General features: G+C 42.6%; 1 protein-coding gene across 4 annotated transcripts in view; it reads left to right on the top strand.

Annotated features, from left to right (window-relative positions):
- Positions 1-417: 417 nt before the first annotated feature.
- rfx3 (regulatory factor X, 3 (influences HLA class II expression)) overlaps positions 418-6846 on the top strand; it is a 35480-nt gene continuing 29051 nt past the window's right edge. For all 4 annotated transcript variants that reach the window (XM_057819781.1, XM_057819778.1, XM_057819779.1 and 1 more), the window contains exon 1: positions 418-647. The gene's annotated coding sequence lies outside the window, so the exon portion shown is untranslated. The remainder of the gene's footprint in view (positions 648-6846) is intronic.

Here is a 6846-nt window from a genome sequence, read left to right as displayed (position 1 = left end):
AAGATTCATCAATTATTAATTCGTTTATTTTCCTGAACCGCTTATCCTCAACGGTGTCTCAGGGGTGCTGGAGCCTACTTGAGCTGACTAAGGGCAGTGGTTACAAGCTTCAGTGGGTTGTGGAATGGATCTTTGACTCTTTTACTGAAGTACATGAGTTGAAGGAGTCACTGGTGTGTTGTATTGGCGGTTCTTTGACTCTTACTTTTGTTATCTCTTTTTTTTTTTTTTTTTTCTTTTTTTTTTTTTTTAAACCAGTGTCTGTAAATGAATTTAACTCATAACAGAGTGTTAGTACTTTTCACACACCTGTTGACATCTAAAATAGCTACAATTAGGTACGTAGTAAGGTTGAGCAACACATTAAAGCACTGCCCACGTGAATCTAGAGGCAAATAAGTAAAAGGGTGTGTTTCTGGTTATTCCTTCTGATTATTATTATACTAATTATTTCCATTATTTCCGCCCAAGTGAAAGCAAGCTAATCCCCTCCCAGTTTGCAGGGAGTTTTCTAGCAACTGTTGCCCTGTGAGGCAGCGCCATAGCCACCGTAGTCCTGGCGACTGTAACCCACCAACAACAACCTCTCGCTTCATCATTCCCACCTCCTCCACCATCCTCATACTCACCCGCCGCTCCACAAGCAGGTTTGGAAACAACCTTTTATTTTATTCCCTCGCGCGATTGCTGGTGTAATTCACATCCAAACGCGTCCCCTTGTTTTAAACGCTAACGCGATGCTTGGGAGTTACGGTTGTTTTTCTATCTTTCTTTTTTGTTGTCTCGGCTGGCTGTGTGGCTTGTAGCAGTTTTTGCTAGCGATGGTGCTTCTTTGTAACGTGTTAGCCTTCCGTGCTAACGCCGCCTCTGCTGTGTGTTTTGGCTCGCCTGCTTCGTCGAGACCAAGTGCCGACCGCTTAACTCTCCCACGCGACCCAAATGCGCTTTCGACGCCGCGTTTCTTGATAGAAATTATGAAATAACACTCGGGTAGCTCCGGGCTAACGACACCCCCCAACTTCACCTCCACCTCCCTGATGCTAGCTGGTCAGCTGGAGCAGGTGTCTCGCCCCCCACCCCCTCACCCCGCTCACAATGCCTGTATCGGGAGGCAAATGTGAGCACAATCCTCCACCAAATACGATAACCAAGCCGGAGGTGTCTTTCTTTTATTTATTTGTTTATTCTTAACCCGGGGATCTCCGAGTCTTTGATAATACAGTAGCTAAGCCATTACTTTCTCTTTTGTCTTACTGTGGTAAAGAGTGCGATAGCAGCGGCGCTCCTAGCTTATCCACCTGCCTGACCCTCTTTGTGGATTCGGACGCTGATAAGATGGTTGTGATTATGCGAGCCACAGCTTTAGGCAAAGCGAAACATTTTGAGTATTACTTGTAAGAAGCAACACCTGTCCGTTCAATGTCGGCGTGGCTTCAGCAGGACCACAGTCAATATGGAACTTTTTAGTTACATCGTATGGCACGATGTTGACACAGCGTCAGATGTGGAATTTATTGCAATCTAGTTATATCTATGCTGCTTGTTATTCACTAGAAAGATTTGTAATATGTTTGCGGGAAAAGTTTGATGTCACTTGTCAGACACTTGGTGATAGATAACTGATAGTTTTCTTCTACGATACAGTGTCAATACGCCAGTAACAATTACTGTATTAGTATTGTTCCCACCTACATCTATTTCAATTCAAAGTGTTATAATGATGGGTAGAATAGGCACATTTGTCAACAATATTTGTTGGTGCTTTCGCACACCTTGCCGCACAAATAGGGACACCTGGTGGGTCTCGGTATCATTGCAAGAAACTTGTAGTTGATTCAGCTGACTGTACTAGTTCACGGAGGCCAATGTAGTTTAGTGTGCAATGGTACCTCTACATACGAAGTTAATTAGTTCCCGGACCTTGTTTGTAAGTAGAAGTGGTCGTTGAGCAGGATTTTCCCATAACAATACATTGTAATTCCATTATTTCGTTCCACAGCCCGAAAACCTACACTAAATCCTCAATAAATGCTGCTGTTACTATTGCAAAACACAATTACACAGAGAAAAACACATAAATTATGAAGAAAAATCGTAATAATATTATAATAATACTAATAATACCTATAATGATGTAAAGAATCGGGTTCTAATGCAGCAGATGTGTTTTGCGTGGTGTACCTGACCACACCGCATATGGCGTTGTATTGTTGCCTCTATTCTGAGCGAGCATTAATGGATTTTGAGCACCAAAAACACCACTCCTGCTCTCACTCAATTGCTGCACACCTGTGCTGCCTCTATTCTAAAGGCCGAGTTATACTTCCGCGTCAGACCTGCGCCGCGGTCCTATTGATTTTTCAAACCCTAGAACCTAACCTAGTCAACGCATATGACGTGGCGGAAATGGACTGTGATTGGTTCGCTCAGACTGTTGTTTCCGGTTCAGCGCGAAATCACCGCCATTGTAAAACTTTATTTTTTTTGGGAGCAAAAATGGACCAGGCCGACAGGAGTATCACCAAAGAGCAAGTCTCGTCAAGACATAATAAAGTTTGCCAAATGGCAAGGTCAGTGATTGAATTAAAAAAAAAATGGAAGAACCACCGAGATGTGTGTGTTCGGAATCGAGTGGCTACACGAAGCGGGCACCCAGTCGGCCAAAAACTGCAAACTTTTTATCACTTTATGTCGTATTTTTGGTTGGTACACGTCATCATTTATTGTGTACATATTTTTGCTGTGAGTCTGTGACTTATTTACGTGTCACACTTCAAGTATATGAAGAATAAAGCACAGGTTTGGTGTCAAAACAGTTCACACGATACATTCACTGATTGAGAGTGCCTGGGTGCTTTTATCATAACGTTAACATTAAGGCTTCCAACGCAGTTTGGGAAGTTCCATAAACGCCAGAAATCTGCTATGGCTTTCCACTGGCTGGTTGTAGAACACGTCAAACAAATCGGGCTAGAGGGCTTTGCAGACCTCGGACAAAACGCTGGACGCAGTGCTCGACGCCAGTTTGAAGCTAGCCGCCACAGCTAGCTGGTTTTCACCCGAGGCTAGAACTCTCTATGCAGCATCAAAAGTTGGACAGACCATCTCGAAACCGTCTTCTGCGTCGCCTGCGCCCCAACATTTGTATGATCAACATTTATTCAATGTTGATGAGCTGAAGATCCACATTCGAGCGTTCCATCTTGCATTGTTTTATCTTTTCTCCGTTAAACTAGTCAAGAGGAAGTCAACAAGCATCCCCCAAAACCGGTCAAACATAACACCCCTCTAGTGGCTTGGCGGTGAATTACAGGGCAACTTGTCACCTGGCCGTAGAACCGTCGAATGACGTCGTAGTCGCTGCGCCGTCACAGCAACGCGAGGCCATAACTCAGGCTTAAGCGAGCAATACTTGATTTTGAGCACGCCTCCTGCTCTCGATCAATTTCTCAGTTTTTCTCTCTGCACGCACATTTGAGCACACACTACTAGCGTGTCACGAAGCCAACCAATCAGAGAGCTAGCAGCTAGCGAAAGTACACTACTTGGCTGTTTGCCCTCCGCTAGCTCTCTTATTGGTTGGCTTCGTGACACATTTGCTTCCACTAGCTTTCTTATTGATTGGCTTCGTGACACGTTAGTAGCGTGTGCTGAATTGAGCGCGCAGAGAGAGAAAAAAAAAAAGGCGAGCGCAGGAGTAGAGAAATTGAGCGAGAGCAGGATGTGTGCTCAAAATCCATAATTGCTCACTCAGCAGAATAGAGGCAGCAAAGGTGTGCGGAAAATGAGCAAGAGAAGGAGGGGTGTTTTCTGTGCTCAAAATCCATTATTGCTCGCTCAGAATAGAGGCAGCAATCTAACGCCAAAACCGCGTGGCTGACTTGACAGAGTGAGAGAGGGACTTTTTACTTTTACTTTATTCAACTGGGGTGGACAGTAGGCATGTTGTGTTGCACAAGTTCTGAAATAAATGATTAAAAACCTGACGAAGCTGGCGATTTTTTGGGCGATGTTACCACAATAATAATTATCACCTTAACTTATAAAGACTGGCAAACGGAAGACTGTCAAGATCGTAGACATTCTATGGCCGTATTGTCGACGCAGTTCACGGATGTGCACACCACACTCATATTTTTCTATCGTTTCCATTTTCATTTCAACGAAAAGCCTCACCTTTGTCCTTTTTTCACCGCCTCCACTAACATTCTTGGAAACCATGTTGATTTCTTTTACAAGAAAATCCAGCGTCTGTCCGTCTTGCGGGAAAAGAAAGAAACTGTGGCGCTTTCATAAATCGTCGTATTTTGAGCATGCTCTCGGATGTAGAAACATGGGGAGTCAAATTTTACGTTGAATGTCGAAAAGATCATGTGTCGAAGCGATCCTATGTCGAGGTACCACTATATTTCAATTACTTACGTATACTGTATGTTAATCATATTTGAATGGATAGTTGAAATATTTCAATCACAAAAAAGAACAATAATCACTCCAGTATACATAAATAAACGCAAATCGACTCCACTGACCACTTTCACATATTTTAATGTTTTCAAGAAACGAACACACACACAAAACATTTTTTTCTTGGGAGCTCCAGATGGAGGCGGGCCTGTGGGAGACCCCCGTGCCTGGGCGAAGCTTTCCTGTCTTCCCTTTACCGCCCTCAGGAAGTCTTCCCCTGCTCGGTTCTTGTGGCAACAATTTAGAAGTCAAAGAGATGACTAAGGCAATTATAGCTAACGATTTTCAAGCTAGACCGTCGTTAATACGATATTATTTTCTCCGTCGTCATGAGTATGAATTATCAGATGTTGTGTTCATGCCATAGGTTTCGTACTCGTTAACTTTTCTCTAACTTACTTGTCTGCATATTTGGGCATTGATCTGCACACCAGCAGTAAACCTTGTTTTTTGTCTCATCGTAGCCGATCCAATTCCAGCAATCTTGCCGCTGGGGCTGAAACTATTCCTACCTTTTGTATTCATATTGGATTTCGCTTTCCCTTAACTCCTCCAGTGACATTCTCTTTATTGAGTGGTCTTTTTTTTTTTTTTCCCCGGTGCTTGGCTGGGTGCTGGGGGTTTCAGAAACTTGTCTTGTAGTATAACGTTAGGTGGGTCCTGAGATACACACAATCAATCAGCAGCAGTAATCAAGTTGCGCGCATTCACGCGGGAGCAAGCGAGGTGTGTTTACGCCCCAAGGAGAGCAACGGCTGGCTGCATAGACTATAAGGTTGTCCTTGATTGGTATAGCGTAACGTCATCAACGATTGGCGCGGAACGACTGGGAATAGAGGGCAGATGAAGAGTTCAATTCTCGAGCGTTTTACTCGGTTAAATTGTATTGAATGCATCATTTGCTGTGTCAAAACTCATATTACAAAAAAAAAAAAAAAAGAATTGACAGCTTAGTTTTTGAGTTACTGCTTTAGCAACGAGGGACGCGCCTCACTGCTGGCCGTTACCTGACTACATAATTTACAGAAGACCTTGCCAGCACTCCAATATGGAGGTATAGCACTACACTATCCTTACTATATATTTCAAAGATTTGCTGGGTTTTACCAGTGAGATTCATCATGACATCTCGATGTGTAGCGAAGAAATGCTCACACAAAGGCTCGCAACTCTATCAGTGGCCCAAAAAAACTTCAGCAAGGATTTGGACATCATTTGTGGGAGTCAAATGCAAATATTTCTCCCTGGCTCCTCGATCGCTTCTTTGTTTTTAACACTTCAGCGACGACAGCTCAAAGCCTAGGAGAATACAACCTTGCTTTTTCTAAGACGCTATGTAGACCCTTACTGGCTTTTCTAATTTTAAAATTTGATACAATTCTGTTGATATAAGAGGGCAAATCCTATTGCCTGTTCATCGAAGTGCGACCTGTTTTTTGTTGTTGTTGTTGTTGTTGCTGGCCTGTCATAAGTAGATAGGACAGCTGACAGGTTGTCTATTCATGCAAATGTGATACATATATTACTTGATCTATATAACTACTCATCTGTTTTTGAAATTGCTGATAATCATATCGCAAAATGACTGGGAAAAGAACGGTTCAGGGAGAAATCACGATGCTAGACATAGGCTTACCACTCTTCCTTTCGTGAAGTGTCAAGCCAACAATCTGCGTCATCACCACCATCTGACATGCCGAGTAAATCGTTGTCATCTGACACCTCAGGTTGAAACATGTAAGGATTGATTGAAGATCATTTTTCCTAGGAGCCCTCGTCATCACGAACGTCACGAAAAAGCGATCTTGAACGGGTACTTTCCCTGGAAATATAATTTTTGCTGGTTCTGCTATGGATAAAGTCCGCCATGTCTTCTGTTGCCTTCTGAAAATGATGTCACACTTTCTGGTTTGGGAAGGCATATTGATGGAGTGCTACAAAAAATTAAAAAAATAAAAAGCAAATTCTTCTCACACTTCAAGCAGATAGTGTTCACATTATGATGTGGGATATTTACTTGGCATATCCCCGGTCCGATCACGTGATCGGAAATCGGGCTCATAACGGCATTTTTCAGAGGATCGAAATCAGGTGAAATGGATCGGGTCATTTATTTATTAATTTGAGTGGTGAAAAGTAACAAAATAATCCAGGAATACAATGGCATTAACAAAAGAAACAAAAATATATACGTTTTGTACTCTGCAACACTCCCAGAAAAAGAGGAAGCATTATGTTTGGTTCCTTTGTTCAAATTTTAAAAATTGAAAAAACAAAAACATTTTTTTCACTATCGAATCAGGACTCTATATCGGCAGATACTCAAAATCAGGTGACTTGGACACGACTGCAAAAATATGCGTTTGGGACTTCCCTTAT

Source organism: Corythoichthys intestinalis, chromosome 17, assembly GCF_030265065.1.
Source record: "Corythoichthys intestinalis isolate RoL2023-P3 chromosome 17, ASM3026506v1, whole genome shotgun sequence".
Lineage (NCBI taxonomy): Eukaryota > Metazoa > Chordata > Actinopteri > Syngnathiformes > Syngnathidae > Corythoichthys > Corythoichthys intestinalis.
Note: the sequence above shows the minus strand (reverse complement) of the source record. Positions and strands in the feature narration are given on the sequence as shown.